This window comes from Chlorocebus sabaeus, chromosome 10, assembly GCF_047675955.1.
Source record: "Chlorocebus sabaeus isolate Y175 chromosome 10, mChlSab1.0.hap1, whole genome shotgun sequence".
NCBI classification, from domain to species: Eukaryota; Metazoa; Chordata; class Mammalia; order Primates; family Cercopithecidae; genus Chlorocebus; species Chlorocebus sabaeus.
The window spans coordinates 96,843,337-96,866,235 of NC_132913.1; the positions used below are offsets into that span (position 1 = coordinate 96,843,337).

At 35.4% G+C, this 22,899-nt stretch overlaps 1 protein-coding gene across 40 annotated transcripts in view; it reads left to right on the forward strand.

The window, feature by feature from the left end:
* Positions 1–275: 275 nt before the first annotated feature.
* The window catches only part of MAP2 (microtubule associated protein 2), a 308,224-nt gene continuing 285,600 nt past the window's right edge, over positions 276–22,899 (forward strand). For 11 of the 40 annotated variants that reach the window (XM_038001613.2, XM_073020011.1, XM_073020006.1 and 8 more), the window contains exon 1: positions 276–541. The gene's annotated coding sequence lies outside the window, so the exon portion shown is untranslated. The remainder of the gene's footprint in view (positions 542–22,899) is intronic. The other 29 variants (XM_073020012.1, XM_073020018.1, XM_073020013.1 and 26 more) reach the window with 6 other exon arrangements.

Here is a 22,899-nt window from a genome sequence, read left to right on the forward strand (position 1 = left end):
CCCGCCTGTCCCGCCGCCCGGGCACTGGCCTCACTTTGTCGCGGGAGGGGACCAGGGCTCTGGAGAACGCCCAGGCCAGCGGCTGGGCGGGGCTCTCCAAGGCTCCCACCTCGCGGTCCCCGCCTGGCGGCCGGCGGCTGCGGCAGGAGGCGGGGCGGCCGTGCTCCCCCTCCCGGACACTGCGGCGGTGGCAGCGCCAGCCCCGCCGCGGCAGCCCACGGGCTCGCGGAGTCAGGCGGGACCTGCGCGGGGCGGGGAGGAAGGGCCGGGGCGGGGCTGCCGCTCGAGAAGGCTGGTGGGGGCGCCCCTCTCAGTCTGGGGCGGGCGCTCGGGCTGCGCGGGCTCTGGGCAGCAGCAGCAGCAGCAGCAGCATCCTCTCTTCCTTTACTTCCCTTCCGCTTCTTTCTCTTCCTTCTCCTTCTTCCCCCCCCCCTCCCCTTCTTCCCCTAACCCTTCCACCCCTCTGCTTCTTCTCCGGAGAACGCTAAGTCCGTAAGCGGCGGCAGTCGCGACCGCGGGTGCATCCAGTTTCTGCGCCCAGGTAAGAGACCGTCCCCACCTCTGACTCTATGTAGGGCGCCTCTCCTTTTGCCTCGGTCTCTGAGTAGAAAGAGGTGGGAATGGGGAGGGGTCGTGTCTCATCGTCTAGCACTCCTAGCAGGCAGTCTGGGAGTTGGCCGAGCTGCCCAGCCGTGCACCTGGCAGAAGATTCGGGCCTGTCCTATCCAGGTGTCACTGCGGAGTAGAGGGCCGGACGCTACTGGTACCTGAGCCCTGGCTTCGTAGAAGAGCGAGTGACCTTGTTAGGTACCACTTTGAAACGACTGAAAACTTAGGCCAGGATAGAATACGTGTATCGAAAGCCAGTGCTACCTGAGCTGTGGAAAGAAGGGGGGTGGATTCTGCAAAGATAGTGGAAAATAGGAATTCGAGGTAGGAGATTTTTTTGTTCATCCAGCTGTAGAGAACTGCACCCTGGCAAGTGAGTGAGTGAGGGAAGCCTTGCCCATTTCAAATCATGTTTCTCTGTAAATCCTTCAGAAACAGCTGGGAGAGGAGGACTGATATTTATAATTGTAGGAAAATGAAAAATCTATGTCTGGTGGTGTTGGAGGGCGGGGCACGAAGAAATGAGTCTAGTTGAGCTTCCACACAGTCGTTTTGCTTTTTAAACGATGGGGGTGGACGTCTGAATCTACAGTACATCTATTCTTTTCTTCCTTTTCTTTTTAAAAGGCTTTTTCGGTGGGGCGAGGGGGACTGCAGTGCTCGCTGCCTTCCTTCCCCCACCTCGTCTTTTGTTTAAGGATGGAAATTTCAAGAAAGAGTGTGTGGGGGACTAGGAATGGGGAGGTGTATATTTGGGTGTGTATTGGGGGGAGGGGTAGTAAAGGGGATGGAGTCAGAAGAAAACATCCTTGAAAACGAAATTAATGTTATTCTGCCTGGCATCGGGGCTTCAGGATTTTGTCAGAAAATAAAAAGCTTTCATTAGCAACAAGCCCGTTTGTGACAATTGCTGTGTGCCATCTGTTGTAAGCCCTAGGAACAATGCTGCCAGGACATAGACCCTTTAAAATTGAGTCCAGTGTAAAGGGTTTTTGTTTAAATGCATAAGCATACAAGTATGCACACAAATGTGTAATACACTACATACAGGTTACAAAAGGAAATTGGTACTTAAAAGACTGACTTTTAAAAATTGTATTTGAGGGTTTCGAAATTATGTTATGAATAAAATATGTAGTGCAAAACAAAAAAAAAATATTGGTGGTGGTATATAACTTTGGGTGTGAGGCAAAGGGATTGATGACTGTTGGTAAGGAACTAACTTAAATGTTAAAGATATAATTTATTTTAAAATGATGCGTCTGGAAAAGGAAATGATTGCAAAGTGAAATTGAGGTTTGCAGCCACAGTGAGGCGATGGAGAACAAAGCCTTTTATGTGAGCCACATGATGCAAAATGTCCCATGCATGAGCTGCAGGTACCAGCCCAGTTCAAAAGCATAGTTCTTTCACTATGTCATTTCACTGTGGACAATTATGATTTTTTTGGCAGTCAAATAGATTGAATAAATAGAAGCCCTTTAGAATGTTGTTAATTTTATGCCCAAGGAAAAGATTACAGCCTTCCATCAGAATATAACACAAAACAGCACTTTAACTGGGCAATAGGTGTCTGTATTTTGGTAGAAATCCTTATGAATTTGCAAATCATGGAAGTTCCAAAAGCCCCAGCCCCAGGCACACAAAGAACCCTTCCTTCAAGAAAAAGGCTTTTTTTTTTCATTCAGTAAGGATTATTATATTTGTGTGTGTGTGTGTTTGTGTTGATTTCCTGGTGATTTCATCTGATTATCATAGGTTTACATCTGCATTCATGATTTGTATATTATCAGAGCCATTGTGGCTTCAGGATCAGTGGTACATGCTGTTTATCTGTTGTTCATTCAATTTTAATTTTTCATATTTTACAGTTTGCTACAATATTATTTAATGTCCAAAGTTTTCTTTTTTTAAAACTATAAGTAGAAAATTGCTTAACACACATCTGAAGATCTAAGTAATTTAAAAATAGAGCTACCTTTTATAAAATAATATTTTAGTTATACTAATTTTTATTTTATTTATCTCCTCTCTTATTTTTTTTCCCCTTTTCTTATCAAATAACCTGTTTCTTTATGGCTGCTTTAGTCTTCTGTTTATGTCTAGATTGCCATAGCAGGTCCAGTGTTCTCAAGAATTTTGAATTTAGGATTGTTCATTCTCTCCAGCACCTCTCAGGATGACTTGTTTACAGCACCTTCTCAGGGAGGAGAGAGGGAAAGAATGTGCTGAAAGAGCATGACCCAGTGAAACTGGCACAGCCATTACCTCATCCTAGTAGGTACTTCAGATTCATTGAGGGAGCAGGCATCCTCTCAGTGGAAACCAAACACCAGGAGCACACCCATCTCAGGGCAAAAGCCTTTCTCTTCCCATAGCAGCCTCTACTAATGTCGTTCCACTGAGGTTAAAGGGATATTTTCTCTTTTGTGTATTCCTTTTCAGGGATCTTGAACTTGGTTAGAAGTATGTAGCCAGAAATGAAACTTGGCACAGAATCCTCTAAGCCTGAAGGAATAATTTCATTCCTTTACCCCTTTTGGTTTAAACCAGTTTCCAAATTTTCTAAACATCAGAAGGGAAAAGGAAGAAAAATGTTGGTGTATTTTTGTGTATTTTCTTATCACACATACGTATTTAGTGTTGAATTTTACTAGCAATTAGACAACAGACTGGACATGCTTTTAACAAATATAGTTGCATTGTTGACAATTTTAAAAATCATTATTACATTTGCTTATAGGACAATAGGTGCGTCCTTCAGTGATTCATTGATGTCCGTATAAGACTGACCGTATGAAACTGGGGATTTTAGTATTCAAGTTGGTAACTCTGATTATTGAATCCTTTCAATACTTAATTTCCTCTTAACAGATTAAAATAAAGAATCTGAAATAACAGTTACAATAGAAGATAACACCACACCCAGATCAAAACTATCCTCCTTAATGCTAAAAGTAGTCACTTTAGGCATGTCATTATTAAATGCATGAACCTGAAGATAACAGTTTGGAAACAATCTCAAATTTTTTTGTCTCTGTTATAGATGAGTTAAAGATGCTAATAAACTCTTTGAGTCATATCTGATTCTCTCAAATATATCAAGTCTTTTTGCTACTTTAGTTATCTCTTTACTATTGCTATTACCTTTATCTACTCAATCTAGACCTTTTCATGTAAGGGCTGTATTTTGATTATTTCACCATATTTTCCCTCCCTTCACACCATTCTTTTAAATTTGATATTTGGATGTTAGACTTACTGTTCTCTAGCTATTTTTGTTTCAGTAATGTTACTCTCTTGATAAAAATTTGGCCTTTATTTTTCATTAAGGAGAGCACTTACTACCATTTATGTATTTATTTATTTATTCATTATGAGAAACAACTTTTGATATTCTCAGTTATCAATTGCAGAAAATGGCTCTAGGCACCAAAAGCAGTTAAAGGGCTGCAAATTAATATGTAGTACACAAAAGGCCAAAGTCAAGGGAGAGAATGTGTAGTGAGGTTTGGGTGGGTGGGTGTAGAGGAAGATGTGGAATGAAAGCAAATTCTCAGCTATTAAAAGCTGTCCATGTAGGGTAGAGATGAGCCTTTTTTTTTTTTTTCTTTATTATACTTTAAGTTCTAGGGTACATGTGCACAACATGCAGGTTTGTTACATATGTATACTTGTGCCATGTTGGTGTGCTGCACCCATCAACTCGTCAGCACCCACCAACTCGTCATTTACATCAGGTATAACTCCCAATGGCATCCCTCCCCCCTCCCCCCTCCCCATGATAGGCCCCAGTGTGTGTGTGATGTTCCCCTCCAGAGTCCAAGTGATCTAATTGTTCAATTCCCACCTATGAGTGAGAACATGCGGCCTTTTTGTTTGAGAGGGTGAAGAAGGAATAAATGTTTTGTTTTTCTGTTTCAACATATTTTGTCCCCATCCCTCCTCTGTCATGTCTTTGAACTAAGGCATGGTGCTTCCTTGTAAAAATTACACAGTATGTTTATTGGAAGGAGTTTTATGGTGAATTAGGTGAATTCAGAATTTTAAAATGATGTGAACACAATCAGATGAATTTGTATGAAAAACACTTTGAATCTAATCTTTGATCTTTCCTGTTCAAGACATAAACTTTCCTTTGAATGGTAGTACTTTAACTGTAATACATTTTACTTAAAGGTTTCAGTAAAATTCTATGGAAAGTTAGGCAAAACAAAGTGCTCAGAATCCTCTTTCAGTCTGTTGTTAAGTTTATATTGTGGAAGTTGGGGAAAGTTTTAGACAATTTGTTTTCCATTAAAACACACACCAGACGGGGCACATTTCTTTTCTTTCTTTTCTTTTCTTTTTTTTTTTTTTTTTTGCTTTTTGTTGTGTTAATGAGCCTTTTAGGGCAAATAATTTACTTTTAAGATCATACACCTTGACTTTTTTCTTTCCTCCTTTTTTGTCTTCTCTCTTTCCTTTCTTCCCTTTCCCTTTTCTTCTTTTCTTCTTTACGTAGATTGCCCCTTCCTTTCAGTTTGTATTGGCGAAATAAACATTGGTCTTTAATATAGCCTGATATTCTTATTGAAATTTAATTTTCATTATATTTATATTTCTCATTTAACATGAAGTTTTATGCTGACTTCTCCCCCTTCTCAAGGTTCTATCCCTATCTTGGTCCTTTCTTTGAACTTGGCTTTTTTTTTTTGAGACAGAGTCTTGCCCTGTTACACAGGCTGGAGTGCAGTGGCACGATCTCGGCTCACTGCAAGCTTCTTCTCCCGGGTTCACGCCATTCTCCTGCCTCAGCCTCCCGAGTAGATGGGACTGCAGGCGCCCGCCACCATGCCCGGCTAATTTTTTGTATTTTTAGTAGAGATGAGATTTCACGTTGTTAGCCAGGATGGTCTCAATCTCCTGACCTCGTGATCGCCTGCCTCAGACTACCAAAGTGCTGGGATTACAGGCATGAGCCACTGCACCCAGACTATACTTGGCTTTTATATCTCCTAGGCTTCAACAATTTTTTCCTTATATACCAATCTTTCATAATACTTTCTACCTCAAAAAGGCCTTTAAAAATCGGAAGAAAAGTTACTACCCTATTTCTCCCCGTTAGTTTGTATCCAAGTTTATTCAGTTTCCCTTAGGTTGTAGATAGTTGCTCACCTCAATATATCCTCATCAGCCTTCTTTGAATTACTTTAAAGACATTTTGCAGTCAAAAATAATACATCTATACAATGAATTTTTTTAAATAAAAAATTTGACTAGCCAACTGACTTTTTATTATTTTGTTCATCAGACACTATAAAACATGGTTCAACTAGTTTTTTAAAAAACTTAACTAGTAAAGTTACTATGTGTCAGGCAGTCCATTGTCTTTATTTTATGTTAGTTAACTGATTCCACTAATGTATACCTATTAAGTGGAGTATGAACTACTATATGAGCAATCAGTAAATGTTGAACTAAATTAATTTAATTTTAAGTAAAATATTCCTAATTACATTTCTCTGTACAGCATCATTTTTAGTCATCTTAATCTACCTAAAAATGACCATAAAATACAGTGCTTGAATAGCATGAGTATATTTCGTCACTTAACTGTCTAGGTCCTTTGCAGTTAAAGCAAACTCACAAGTAAATGTACAAACTGACTCTATTTGAGACAAAACAATCATTTCAATATGAACCTTTTATATTTATTTAAGTAGTAATGGATTTTAGGTGGCTACTGCATTGCATTATAACGATTTAAAAGTACAACATTGTGTTGTTAATGCATGGTGCTGAAATTATATAATGAATTGGTATGAGAAAGTATCAATTTTAGAATGAATAATATGATATCATTTTGATTGGTATTAAGGCAATTAAATAATGCTCAGCTTTGACATTTTACTATTTTATTTGAGTATTGTGCCTCTCAAATTTGTAATTTAGTCTTCCCTTAAGAGTTTACTTTTTTGAGCAAAATAATGTATTAACTAATAGGCTGCCTATTTTTTATTGTTTATATGATACACTACATTCTTTTGGCCCACTTTGAAAAACAAGCAAAAAAGTTTTTAGGATTCAGTTATTCATTCTTTTTATCTTAGTAGGTCATCTAGTATAGCCAGGAAAATATTTGATTCTTTAATTTGCTACATAAACTTACTTATTGTTTGAACAAAATTTGCAATCTGTAGCATACAATTTCTTTACTTAGTGGATGAGAACATGGAATTATAATACCTGTAACAACTTCTCAGCCTGCTAATTTTGTCTACCTGGTGTTTCACAAGGGCTAACATGATGGTGGTAGTGGTGGTATTTGCATGTTTGTGTATAATTACTTTCTAAGATAGAGTTAGACTTTTATATATTTACTTTTTTCATAGATGAAATCAATTATTATGCAATCAGTTGATTCCACATGAGAATAATTGGTATTAAATACAATTTAATAGGGGAAAATGACCAAGTATTTATTAATGAAATCAAATTAGATTAATATTAAAGTATCACTGTATTTTTCTGTTTAGATTAAGATAGTCCAGATTCCATTGTTCATTATTGAAATCAAAGGGTAAAGCTAAATCTTGTGCTCAGAATTAGAGCGTCTCCATGTTGATCAAAACGTCCTAAGTTGCAATACTGGCTACTAAAATGTATATTTTAAGAAGTTCAGGTGACACTGTTTTCACATGGAAAATGCAGTTTATCTTCACTTAAACACCAGAAACCAGGACTGATGAAACTTTTAAGAATTTTGCTGCTAGGGAAACATAAAATACTAAGCATCTATTGAAACCTGAATCTCTTATAAAACAACCAGGTGACTATGATCTAGGATTTAATGTATACATATGTAACAAACCTGCACATTGTGCACATGTACCCTAGAACTTAAAGTATAATAGAAAAAAAAAAAAAAAAAAGCTTTGGCCACTGTATCTCAGACGAAAGTTTTGCCTCATTCAGGATGAAGATTGTTATAGAGCACTGAGTGGCCTTTGGTGAAACTGAGCAGTTTTTTTCATTTGTTTAAGTTCTTATAGCTTTAAAACTCCGTCACAAATTTCATGTTTTTTCTTCTTTTGTCTTCAGTAGCACCATATTGAGAGTGGTCAATATCAAAACTGGCAGTATGAAGCTTTACACAATCCTGGAGATTCTTACTGCCTTATTTAGCCCCTTCCCAAATGGTGTCATGAGGGTTTTAATAGGAATCCAAAGTTCTCCATTTAAAAAATGGTATTTAAAATGGATAAACTGATTTTTAATATTTTGCTTCCTGACATATTTACAATTTATGTAATGGAATAGCTTTTCGTAGCCCTGTTAATTACAGGACTTAGAAGGACTGTGTGTTTACATATCTGGAAATATTTAAAATGCTATTAAATGCATTCTTTTTATAATTAGTTAATTATTTTCTACATTTACAAATGAGAGCTACAAATGTATTTTTTATTTCTGTGCCTCTGCGCAATCACTGAAGAGGCTTCAATTCTCAAGACTTGCTACTTCTATTGAATAAGAGGATGTTTGATGGGGAAAAGAGACTATAAAGAGCAAATGTTGTGAACCTGTGGAGTACATATAAGTAAACTGGGATAGTGACCATTTCAGTGATTTTCCTTGTCTAGTTAGTAGTGGAAGCAGGCCTGGGACTCAGTAATTCAGGCTCAAAATCAGTGCTTGGTAAGAGGTGTCACTGAAGACTCATCTCATTCTGACTGCCGTTCCCAACTCTGCTTGTATTTCTGTTCTCTGAGCTGAGGGTGGAGTGAGGTGGCAGTCATACCTGCCCAACTTTGTGACTCAACTGTGACTCTCACATGGATATAAAAGAGGGAGGGGCTCGGAATTCTAGGGTCATTCCAACCAGCTACATGCCAGCTACACTACTATAAGCATTGAGACTAAATCTGATCCAGGAAACACTTACAAAGCTACTGCTCCAGGGCCATTCCTGTGGTTTGGATCTCTCAGGATAGTAGTTTAAACTCTGGGGATGTGTGCCCAGACTTGGAAAGCCAATGAGCTTTTCTGTGAGCTTGAACTATCCCTACTGATGCTTCCAGACTGATTTGAGTCTATGTTTAAACTTGGCTCAACATATAAGGGGAATGCAACAAAAATAGGCAGGTTGAAACTTTTTTCTCATCTATAGTGCCATTAAATTTTCTTAAAATTGCTTTCCTTTTGCGTTTCCCCCAGATTTAACATTTTTAGCTAAGAGGAGGTTAGCTAGAAAGGCTGTGGGCCTCTGTGTTTGTGCCTGTTTCCCACTTACCTTCCTGCTCTTACGTGCCTTTCTGTTTCTCTGCTGACAGTGCTCCATCCCTCTTGGTGGTGGTTGTTGTTTTTGTTTTTTTGTTTGGTTGTTTTTTGTTTTGTTTTGTTTTGCTTTTTCCAAGACTTCAAATTATATAAGAATTGGGTGTTGCTGTGGTTACTGTGTTCAGCAGAGCTTCACCTGCACCATGCTACTTAAGCGTTGTAGAGCCTTCAGTTGACAAATACTTGAAAGCCATGAAGAGCATCTTGAAGGAAAGAAATTAAGTAGAAATTGTGCTTAAATATTCAAGGAGAAACATATTCCTGGTCACTGAAAACTGAAACCATACCACTGTCGAGAAAATTAGAAGAATTCTAATGCCACCGTTCTGTTAGAATATTCCATGTAGTATGTCTTAATTCTCTAGACGAAAATGTCTAATCATCTAACAGAATCAGAGTGACTGTTTTATCACTGAGTAGATAGAACAAAGTTTCTTAAAATTTCCATATACATTGATGAAAAATGGGTTGTGCATATTGTCTTCCTCTGAAGTGTCTTTATGTGGTACAAGGAATAAAACCACCTTAATTGTATATCAAGAGTCAACACATATAAATGCAGATCTCTTAAAGTAAGATATTTCATACTCTTCTCAGTTTATTTTATTTGATGGTCTGAAAATTTAAATAATCTGTAAAGAATTAAAATAATGCCTTTTAGAACATGATGTTCTTACTCGGGAGGGATTCATTCTCTCTTCTACTTGAATATCAGGCTAGTGTGTCTTTTCTTAGATCACAGCCCGTGGTTCATTCATTTATTTATTTAACAAATGGTTATTGGGTTCCTGGTATTTAGCAGGCACTTTTCTGAATGTGGAGAATATCAGAAGAAACCGTATAAATTCCTGTCCTCATGGAGCTAACATTCTAGCAGCAGGAGACAGACTTTAACAAGTAAAATAATAAATGAACATTTCAGACACAAATAAATGCTGTTGGGAATATACAATAAACATATATAATAGAGCTTGTCTGTGGTGGGATAGGCTGCCTTTGGAGGCATGAGTGATGAGAAGTAGCCAGCCATAGGAGTACCCGGAGGAAAAGCTTTCAAGTGAGAGAGAATAGCCTCAAAGCAGGACGAAGCTTGATATATTTGGGAAACAGAAAGACCAATGGTGCTGGCTTTTGACCCTGATAAGGAGTTTGTCTTTTATTTAACTTGCGCTGCATTGTAATTTTTGAGGTTGTTAAAAGCAGAATTTTTTTAGGATCTTGTAAAAGCTTTCAAAGATTAATTATATCTTCTAAATCCCTCTAGATATATCTGTATCTTATTTGCTAATGTGTTAAATCACAAGAGAGAAATAATTTAGAAAATCAGAAACCAATGGTGGAAACAAGAATAGACTTTTGGTAAGCTGTTCTTATCTAATGCTGTAATGTAACTCAACCTGTGTCTTTTTTTTGGCTGTTGGAGAATTACATGCATAATTAATTTTAATCACTTGTAGTCTCTTTGTACCCCAAACTAAGCTTTTCAAAACAATCTAAACAGAAAGGTACAAATTCGTGTTTGAGAGAAGTAGTCAAAAAAAATTCCATTCTCAATATGAATGTGTCCTTTGGCTATTTCCCGACAGCAGATTTAGTTGTAAACAAGGTCAGGTGCCAAGCAACAACCAACATTAAATAACAGTGTAACACACATTTTGCTTCTTAGAGACAATGGTCTAAATCTCCTGATAATTTGGTAAGTGAGCTGATCCAATTTCATGATAATCTTGAATCATGTATGAGATTAATAAACAGTGTACCTCTTTATGCATCTATTGCTTATACTAAAATATTTAATGCACTTTTCAGTTATTTATGGCCTTAGTATAATGCTGTATTGAGTTTAACTTTAAATACAGTTTGCAGACATTTGATTGATTATACTTTTGGCATGGTTCAAAGCTGTTTACTTTTTTCTTAAGCATGCCTTCAATAAACAAAATTATTATCTTTATTATTTTATTATTATTATTTGTTTGAGATGGAGTCTTGCTCTGTCGCCCAGGCTGGAGTACAGTGGCGCCATCTCGGCTCACTGCAAGCTCTGCCTCCCTGGTTCACGCCTTTCTCCTGCCTCAGCCTCCTGAGTAGCTGGGACTACAGGCGCCTGCCACCATGCCCGGCTAATTTTTTGTGTTTTTTAGTAGAGACAGGGTTTCACCATGTTAGCCAGGATGGTCTCGATCTCCTGACCTCGTGATCCACCCACCTCGGTCTCCCAAAGTGCTGGGATTACAGGCGTGAGCCACCATGCCTGGCCTATTTTTTAATTTTTTTTTGTTTTGTCATGTTATGGTAGTTACTGGACATTTCCAAAGTATCACATAATTTAGGAGCAATTAATATTTTTATTTTATAATGCGGTATTTAATTATTGTTGATTTTTCTTTAAGCCTCTTTCTTTGACTTCTGTTTTATTTTTAGTATTATTTTTTATTATGTAAATTACTTTAATATGGAACCATTCGATATAGGGATCTCCCAGACTTGCAGTTACTTAAATGTTAAAAATATGGGACAAGCGTGGTTACTCATGCTTATAATCCTAGCATTTTAGGAGTCTGAGGCAAGAGTTCAAGACCAGCCTAAGCAACATAGACCCCAAATCTACAAAATAGTTTTTTAAAAATTAGCCAGGTGTGATATTACGTGTCTGTAGTCCTAGCTACTCAGGAGACTGAAGTGAAAGGATTGCTTGAATCATGGAGTTTGAGGCTGCAGTGAGCAATGATTGTGCCACTGCACTCCAGCCTGCATGACAGAGCCAGATCCTCTCTCTCTCTCTCTATATATATATGTTTTATATATATGTTATATATGTTATATACATGTGTTTTTATATATATATAAAACAAATCAACAAATAATTCAAATATATATTAAAGTCTGAATAGTATTTTTGGAATTATATCCAAAATGTGGCCTTTTTAATATTGAGATATTACTAAGCATCAAATTTAAATTAAAATGTATTTCAAAGAGTTAATGAAAGAGCTTTAAAAAGAATCAGAAAAGTAATTAATTTCTTCTATATAGACAACCCTGCTTGTGCTATAGAATATCAAATATACAGCATATTGGTCTCCTCTAGTTGACAGTCACTAGAGATATAAGACATAAAACTAGTATTAAAAATAATATAATTTACAACCATATGGATGGTAAAAAAATAAAGTATGTCTTGTAAGTGCTAGCAAATTCAGAGGAGGGAGAGTCATTGCCATGTGCAGAAGTGAAACACATTATGTCAGAAGCAGCATGAATGTGTCTAGGTTTGGAAAAGCACCTAGATAGGACAATAGCAATAGCAAAGGCACTGAGGTGACAGTGAGCAAAGCAAACCAGATTGCCTATAATAGAGGGTTTCTTTTGGAGAACAGTTGCCTGTGTGGGTGGTGCTGGATTTGTAGAGGTCCTTAGTAAGAGATTTGGGTTCATCGTAAGGCCACTGGCATCAGTGAAGGATTTTTGACCTGGGAAATGGTGTGAGGAATGTGAAATATTCAGATTAGCAAGAAAAATTTGGGGAAAGATAATGGCCTGCCTAGAATTTCTACATATGGTGTAGCATAGAGACATCAAACTATTTAGACTGGGAAACTAAGGGACTTCTTTGGAAACTTTGGTTGCAGACATTTTCACATACAATTAAGAAAATATCAACATTAAAGAATGGGATAGTGTGATGCTGGTGGAGATGGGTGAGAGAAGCCATGCAGAAATGTCAGTCAGTGAATAATATAGGCTTCTATTGGGGTTATGTCACGTGCTTGCCAAATATATATATATTTAAAGGCACTGGCCTTGAAAAATAAAGGAAAAGAACAAAGATTAATTTCTATTTAATTCCTTCTAATTTCTAGACCTTAATGGAAATGGACTTCATGACTTCACAGATAAGTTAGTAAACGGTTATTGAAAATCAGTTGTATGTGTGTATGTATGATGTATGTATGTATGATGTATGTTATGTATGTTAACAAATTGTCTTTCAGAAGATTATAAACACACCTTGTTAGATATTTATTTCTAATTTTAAAGATTTGCACTAAGACCTGTTAATATTTTTATAGTTAATGTACTGTGGTAGGGATTGGCAAGCTATTTTATCAAAGGGCCAGAGAGAAAATTTTTAGGCTTTGTGGGTCACGTATAGTCTCTATTACAATTACTCAGCTGTGCTGTCATAGCAAGAAAGCAGTCACAAACAATAGATAAACAGTGGTTATCATGTTCCAATAAACTTTTATTACCAAAAACAAGTGACAGTCCCATTTGACCTTCAAACTGTATTTTGTCAACCCTGGCATATGTTGTCATGCTTGAACATTAATCCAGAAAATAGCTTTGAAAATATAAAAACCGTACTGTTAAAAGATAAATACATGAAGACTATGTGAAGACAATAGTTAATATATTTCCCTTTATGAAGTCCCATGGATGGAATCTTTAGATTTCTCTCAAGTCAGAGCATGTTAGATACTGGAGACTCTTTCCTAAGCCATTAGCTTGGTTTTGTAATCAGTGTTTGTGACGTTGATTGTGTCTCCATTTTTTTCTTGGCTTCTAGTAATCTCAGAATAAAATCGTGTCCCCCTTCAAGTAACTGTGTAGAATCTTTAGTAGACATTTCATACACTAACATTTTCATGCATCATTTTCTTATGATTTCTGTTTATCCTAATTTTGTTGAATCTTTTTATTAAAAGGTAAAATGTAAATCAAACTATATTCTGTGTTTTCGTCAGAGATCTACTTTCAATGAAAGTCTGTGACCAGAACAATATTCACTTTTCAGAAGGAAAAGATGGCATGGCCTTTTTGGTCATATTGATCATATTGTATTGTCAATTAGGACAGATTGCATTGTTCTTGTTCAGTTTTCACAAGTGAGACCATTTTCTCAAAAATAAATTATAACATGTGTATGAATATGCTGTTGGAGGACATTTGTTAAATCTGTTACCCATGCACTTAAAAAAAGTGGGGTGGATTTTTTGATTCTGCCCCTTTCACTGTTCGTTATCAAAAATGTCTTTTAAACCATTTTGCAACCCTCTCAACTTTAGTGATCCTGGTAGGAAGATGCTAAGACCCAGGTGTTTTGTCTTATAAGTGCATGGTCATGAAAATATTCTGAGAATTAGAATTTAGATATGTAAGCACTATTTTGTCTCTCTTCAGAATGCCACATGAGGTTTTCTCATTCAAACTGAAATCTGGGACTTACAGTATAACTATGAATTTTGATTTTGTTTTGTTTTACATATTCTCATGTGAAATTGTACTGTTGCCTTCTAATTTCGATAATAGGTAGATATTGTGGATACATTGGAATTATAATTAAATAATTGGCCTAATTTTCACTGTTCTATTAAATCAATAGTGAGATTGTTTGACTCTTCCAGAAATAACATGATGGACAAGAAAGCTCCTCATGTGACCATTAGCCTGAAAACAAAAAGTTATTAATTAGCTGTGACTTGATAATGATTCTTAGACATAATCAATGGGAGTGTCAAGGGAAATGGCAATATTCTTCTTTAAAAGTTAAGAAAAATTGAAGAATACTGTACAAAAATACGTAAGTTAGAAAGTTCTTGGTTGTCAGATAGTTAGTGGTTTGTTCCCCCTTATCAGGACTTGTATTTGAGATAAGTTGTTCCCCTGTAATCATCTTGCATTGTTTAGAGTCACAGAGAATTAGAAGTGTAACAAGTTGCATTTCAACCAGATGTGGAACATAGACGACGCCTTGAGTGATGAGCCATGTGTATAGTCAGAACCAGATTTCAACAAATAGTGTTGCCTAGGTGCAGTTGCAAGGAAAGTACAATTGGCATGAGACTGTACTATTGTTATGGTAGTGAAATATATAAAGTATCTCAAATATTAGCAAGAGGTTAGATTAAGCTAAGTTAGTCAAGATGAAAAGATGGTGTTGTACTTTGCTAAAGTGAGTTCAATTTTTATTTTCCCGTGGCAAAGAAAAAATTCATATTTTATTGTAGATATCAGATACTTATGGAAACAGTCTGTAGATAAAGATGTGGATGTAAATGGAGTATGAATATTTAACCTTGAGGATATTATTTTTATTATTTTAAAGTAATTATTTCAAAGTAAAAATTGCTTAGGATTCCTGTATTATGCTGGGTTATTTTTCGCATCACAAAATATTTCAAACATAAGAGCAGCCACTGGAAACTTTGTGATGAATAAATATTCATGACTTTGTATCTTGTGATTAAAACATAGTTTATTATGTAAATAACTTCACTGATTTTATTCAGCATCCTTTTTCTGGGAATATAATTAGGAAAAAACATTGAACAATTGCAGTTGCCTTTCTAAAAATAGTATGCACTTTCTTAAACCTGAAGAGAAGGTGCTATATGTCTATGGAGAATCAACTCTCACCATTGAGCTGAGGAGCCCTGGTTTAGGCCAAGGCACATCTGGAAAATGCTTCTCCTTAGAAAAGTACTATTGGCTTAAACAGAGTGGCAGCACTTATTCATGGCATTTCTGAACTCATGTCAGCATCCTCAGGATGGAATGAAAAGTAACCTTACAATGACACAGCTCTCTGGTGGTCAGATTTGCTGTTACATATCATCTTCATAAAATCTAGGTATACATATATTCAAAACACAAACAACATTTCAGATTTTGAGATAACTATATTATATGTTTTTAATATAATCTAATAATAGAATAAAATAGACCTCCTGTTGGAAAAATCCATACCAACTCTAATAAAAATTTCATTTTGCTCTTAAACATAACATACAGATTTTTATTCGGTTGCCATTTAACTGCTTAAAAATTTGTAAGTTAAACATTTGAGGTTATACATGAACAGTGTAATGCCTCCTCATTGATGGTATATAAATGAAGTTTCTTCTCTGTTTCTGAAGTTGGAGAGAATAAAATGGAGAACAAAGAGGGGTATCATATGGTGATCGCTTTGTATAACTCCAGTTTGACTGAGTGCTGTTATTTCTGTGTACCCACATTGCTGCTCCATTTTGTCATTTATAAGATTATACATTTGATTACCTAATTCCATAACTACATGTGGTTACTAAGGTCCACATTTATTAATACCTATACTTCTTTGAACAAGATGCCTAATATATGTGCGTGTATAAATATGTACATATATATAATTTTTAAAGGATAACTTTGCATAGACTCGTAAAGGAAGTACTGAAAAAAAATCTAAGTTGAAACTAAACTATGACTTTCTTGGCCCTTGTTTCATTATTTTTAAGGTGAGGATAGTTACCAAAGATCTCCTGAGTTTTTTGTTTTGTTTTTGCTTCACATCTAAGAATCTGGAAGTCAAATTAAAGCTATCTTTTAGGGCAAAGACTTATTGTTTCTCAGGAAGTGAGAGAGAGTGAACAAAATACTCTATATACCACAATGGTAGTTCCATAGAAAAAGGGAATGTCAACAGGTTTACCATACATAAGGGATGCTGATCACTTTTAGGTCACATTAGCCATTTGAGAACAGTCAGAAAGTAAGCAACTGTCACCCTTTATAAAATTGTATAAAGTTTATAAAATTTTAAATCGATGTTATGTTATCCCAGTGCTTGGTACTGGGGTATCCAACATGAATAGATAAAGACAAAGCACTGAATTTATGTGGAAGAGAACGTAAATAAAATAACATCTTACTGACCCTTATTTATTTTATGGTTTTGTTGTCCACACAATAACTTTTAAAAATCATGATAAGTTACAAACTGTTCTATTACACTGTGTTTAGATTTATCACTCTGTATCATTGTATAGGCCACATAATTTTTATGGAATAGTTCACTGTTTAAATATTTATCCTTGAAACATTCACTAATTTCAGTTTTAAAGTAGGGAACAAGACACCATAGTCACTAAATAATTTTTGTTTCCTTGTTTGTACAGTATCTGCAATAATATTTTATTCTCTTATTCACCATGATATCCCAATTGTGTCTGTGAAGGGAATGGTCAATAAGTATTTTTGAATAAATGAATGGTTTTAGAGACACAAGCTTAGAATCCCAAAAGGTTTAACAAAACTTGTTTCATCCTATACCAAAAAGGAAATGGTGACTACTTTTGGAGACAATAAGATTTGAAAGAATTAACACTGTCTATTTCTCTTAAAAAGAAAAAGAAGCCTTCATTCATTTGTCTAAAAATATCCGATTTTTGCCTTCAACACAGAAATCCTTATAACACCGCCCTCTTATTGAGTCCTTGAGAAAGTCATTTGACCCTCTGGGCCTTAGTTTTCTAATAAAATAAGGGGATAAATTTGTCTCCAAGACTGCTTCTATTTTATGGTTAATTGGAAGAGCATTGCATTAATTCACACTTTCACACAAATCAGTCATCTTAGCTACCTGTTTGCTCAGAAGAGACTGCAGTAGTTGGGATGCTGGACAGGTAAGTTTTTTATTTTTATTTTTATTTTTATTAGGGAAATCTGAATGTCATAAAGGAAGGTTGGAATTATAAGGCACCTTCCAGAGGAAACAAATCTATCCATAGCGAGCACTTACTTTATATTCAGCAAGTTTTTATTAAGAACCAGTTATGAGTTTCCTACTGTGATGAGCCATGTTGGCAGTACAAAGTAAAAGACAATCCCACATCCCTGCCTTCCTGGAGCTTGTTACCCAGTCAGCCACCTCACATCCTTTTGGTTACTAAACAGACTATAAATAAATGCTTATCATATCACTAAGTTACAAAAGTCTTTGGGAGTAAGAAACACACATTTGATACACTTAAATAAGAGCCCAGTCATGATTATAGTTGTGTGTTAAAACCATCATTTATGGTCATGTATAAAAATGATGATTGTAATATATAACCATGTAAATAATGATACAAGTAATCAGAGCTGTTGGAAAGATGAGACTGAGACAAAGCTTTGGGAAAAGACAGATACAACTTTACATTCTTTGTAGATTATATTCACCCTTCCTGTAGCTGGTGTGGATTTTTAAAAGAATAAAAAATCTTTTTGAAAAAAATAATTTGCAATAGAAAGGCAATAAGGTTGTTTTTCTTCACCAATGTACATAATACCATGTTTTATTTCTTTGGGCAGTTAAGTCTTAAAACAATTCATTAGATGTATGGATAAAACATTACTCATAAATCCTTTAAATTTTTTGTAATATGCAGATGATCTACAAATGTCTGTTTTAATTCTCTGAGAATGTCTTCCACTTCAAATATAAGTCCTTTGGAGGACATGATGCTTTGGAAAAGAAGGGAAAAAGGAGGTATGCCCAAAGGATTTATTGTACTGCTTTTCAAAGTGGAGGCCAGCTGTTTTTGGAACTAGAATTAAAATGTAAATTATCAAAGGGAAATAATGAGAGCCATTCCTTTTAAACAATGCCCAGTGCAATCAGAGTAAGAAAAGGATTTAGGGAGATTTCCTACTATGCACAAGTCACAAATGATGAAGTGAAAGGCTGGGAGGGAAGTGATTTGCAAGGAACTAAGTGAACACAACCCACTGATTGTCTAGGACACTTAGAAGTTGAATTAATTGAGGAACAGACCTTCAGTTCTGCTGGGCCTGAATCCAAATCACAAGATAACTGTGCATGGAACTTAGGAAGTCACTACATTAGTACTATAGCAGGACTGTAAATGGAACTACAGTGCTGGCATGAGTTGCATTTCAATTCATGTGGTTTTTGAATCAAAACGGAGGTCTTTTAGCACAATGCAGACAGTCAGTGCCACATGGGAACAAAGCAGAAAGATTATATATGTTTCCTCAGGATCATCTATATTAATTATTGGACAAATACCCATAAAAGCTTTTAAATTTGAGGATTTTCACAAATAAATTAGTTTTTATTATGTTTTTCTACAAATTTAAGTGCTTCAGAAAGGCCCAAATGTTCTAACCAGGGCTACGTACATAGAATATACTCATTTAACTATTCCTATTAAGTCCTAATATTTAACGTCAATCAGATGTCATAGTTATCTGATGAGGAAATAAAATATTGATGAGGAAAGGAAAAAATGTAGAGATACTGATTTGTAATTGGTTTTTACACAAGTAAACCACTAAGTTGAGGGAGCTAAAGAACTTTAACCTCAAAAATTTGGGGGGTCTAGAGGCCCCCAAGACATTAATCAATGATTTTGCCTTTTAGTATGGGCTGGTGAACAGTTTCTATAGTGTCCAAATGACTAAAGATCAGATTGCAGTTAATGACTGAAATAATAAGGGATTTTGTTAGCAAATAAATGTTTAATTATCAGCTTAAATTTTGGCATTATCTCCTCATCCTCTACCTCCAGTATTTTATTAAGGTCCCTGACTCTTCTTTCTGTTTACACTTTCACTGGATGATCTTTTCCATTGTCCAATATTTAACAACCATTCGTATTCTGACTACTTCCTAATCTGTATCTCCAGTTTGGGCATCTTCCCTGAGAGTCAGGCTAATATATCCAACTGCCTGCCAGGTGGCTTCACTGGTGTTCTGCAGGCACCTGAAACTCAACATGTTCATAATGAAACTTATTTCAACATCCACCCTTACATTCCTCTTAGAGTCCCCATTTTAGGTCATGGAACTATTCCAAGTCAGAAATGAAAAGTCATCCTAGACTCCTAAATATATATTTCTTTCAAATTTTTTCTCCCTTTCATCTCTACTGTCACTGAATTTGTTTTTCACCTTTCATCTAAAATATAGCATTTGATTTCCTTGCCTCCAAACTTTTCCTATTAAATTCCCTATTTATATGACCCAGAGTGATCTTTCTTAACTGCATATTTAACCAAATCACTCCTCTGTTTAAAATCCTTCCTCCAGTATTAATATAGCATATAAAACCATGCAAATCTGGAAGCATGCTATCTCTTCAATCTTATTTTCAGCCACTCCCTGCCTATATTTTTGGCCTCAGAAATACCAATCTACAGTAGTCTCCACACATTACTTGCTCTGTTCTTCCCATTATAGGTTTTTTTTTTTTTTTTTTTTCTCTTCTCCTTGGCTAGCTGCTTTTAATCTTTCAAAACCAGCTCAGTTTTTGTATTTCTGTCCCACTGGCTATTTATACTTCTTGCAGGAAGTAACCGTCATATTCATTTTTGTAAATCCATTTTCTAGCACAGTGCCTAGCATATACTATGTACTGAATAATTATTTGCTTAACCAAACAACAATGCAGTTCACAGTTCTGTTTAACTTTTGCGAGTGATTACTTTGATTAAATTGGTGCTTGTCTACTGCACTGTTTCTCTCTACAGAGCTAACATCAGTCAAATGCTTTAGTATAACAAATATTTTTATCATACTTCTTGATATATGCTACCAGTCTCTTCAACACCCACACCCAAAGAATACTTGTTCCATTATTACACCCTATCCTGGATAAACTACTTTCAACCTCAGTTTCTTCACTTCTGCCATGGGGATAGTTTATTTCCCAAAGTTTTGTGAGAGTTAACTGATGGAGAGCTTATGTAAACATGGAAGCATGATGTCAGGCACACATCATTGGAGTTGAGTAAATATTCAGTGAATTTTCATGAAACATGAAGACTCAACATTTTCTGAAATATTTCAACACTGTCATTGGAAAATAAAGATGATGAACAGCTGCTTATAGGAAAGAGGTGAGCTAAAACTTTAATCTACCAGAGGAGGCTACTATGGGGCTCAGTTTCCACATTTGTCATCACTTTGGATTCTTTACACTTAGCAAATCTCCAAGCAAAACCAGCTTTAGGAATATGTTATTTAAGTACTGAGAAAGAATTTTAACTTTTCCTTTATATAATAGTTAAGTATTTTGTTTCAATTTTAGAGATTTTCATAAGGTCAACAGAGATGTCTGTATGCTTGAAATCTATATTGTTTTGCTCAGGTTAATTTAATTTAATGACAATAAATGATTTACCAAGCACATTAACCATTAACACCAGCAAAGTAGTCAGAAGTTTCAGACATCTGTCTCAAGTTAATGCAGGAAATTAGAACTCCCATCTTTAATTCTTTCTCGGGGACTAAAATTTGAAATGTGTATGTCTCTCTAGTTCAGTGTTTCTTGTCTTTGCTCAAGGATTAATTACATTACTCAGTCTCAATGAATAAAGAAATTAATAATTAATGCTTAAATATTACATAGGTGAACATTTTTGTTGTACTAATTAATATCTTGTAATTAAAAGTCTTGTATGCCAAGTATGTGGCACTGTTGGGTAAAATAACCATACATTCCAGTTAGATTCAGTAAGTCAGTATCATTTATGGGGAGGAAGCCTATTTGTCTAAAATTAGAACCTGGGCTGGGCTGATATTTTGAATCAAGATCTGAAGTGAACTTTGGTTGCAGTTTAGTAAAATTACTTTAAGATATTTTGTCAGAGGGAAAATGAAAATTAAAGTAAAATTCAAACCTCAGTATAGTAATTACTAAAGGAGTATGTAAGTTAATTGTTTAACTTGAAATTTAATTATAATGACTTTTTATTTTTCAAACTGAGTCGTCATTGAAACTTAATTTGCTATTCAATCATGTATTCTTTAAGGAAATTTGAGACACTTCGTTTCTTGGTTAAAACTTCTTATCGGGAGCAATTTTTCTAAATAGCATATTTTAAAAATTTTAAAGTACTTTATAAAATCTCACACTTTCAAAAAGAAATATTTGATTGTCACATATAAAAAAGCTTAAGTCAAGCGTTTTTGTGATGATGTGTTACCATCACTACTCTGACAGACATGGGGTTTTTTTTGTTTGTTTGAATGCTACATTGTTTTTGCCCGATTCTATAATCAATAAATTTCCTAGGGACTATTTAGTTGTAATTCTCTTGAAATTAAAAAATAATATATATGGATCACTCAGATTTTGATTTAGAATCAATGAGAATATTCATATTGTGATACCTTATCACATAAGTATCTAATTAGCTCCACTTAAAAGTGGCTTCCATATTTAAGTAATATTTAAAAATTGCTAATAAAGCCTAATCCTATTAAAATACTTCTAATGAGCAATAGGGACACTACAGTCATTTTTGCCTTCGTGCTCTCAAGAGAGAGGTTTACGTTCACCTTTAAACCTGACTCCATGAGATGCACAATGTCATTCTCTGCTGAGGTAATGGTGAAAGTGAATATGACTGAAAGCAAAAGCTACATCATGATTATCATGCAGAATAGATTGACAAGAGTATGGTTTCAGTGTTTGAGTTTTCTTAAAACCCTAAAGCTATGCGGCACAGGTTTTTCAGCAGAGAAGTTGCAACACATTTAAAACATATAGCCAAAAATGTGGGTGGAGACAAAAAAGTTGGTGCTCTTGTTTCTTATGGAAAAGTAAAAATCACTCAGAACGCGAGATCCTCCTGGGCACATAAATAATCTGTATTAAGAGTAAGATGTCATTTTTATGTAATATCTTAACTGTGGTGACTTATTAAATATGATCAAGAAAATCATGTTCTACCAACAGGACTGAACTCGAGAATAATAATGAGAAGCACTGGCAAACCATTCGAACACCCACATCTTCCAAGAAAATTACTCATAATAGCAATTTGCATTGAGGTATTAGGCAGCGTATTTTAATAATATGTGGGCTCAAACTCAACAAGAAAATATAGCAGTTCTTTTATTTTTGTCTACAGACTATAAAACATACCGTAACCTAAATGAACAAAAAGCCACATGTTTTTTGACGATCAAAACCTGAGTACCTACACTTCCTGCCCATTATAGAATACCATAAAAAAATAAATGTTCCATCACAAGATTTATCTGCAAGAACCCAAACAATAGATATTAGAAATAAAATATTTGGATTTTGGGGGTAGTTGTTTAAAATTTTTCAATTTAATGCCATAATATGGTCATAAACTTGATGTGTTTTCAGAAAAAAAAGTAAAATTATTTAAGAAAAGTGTCAGTTTTCA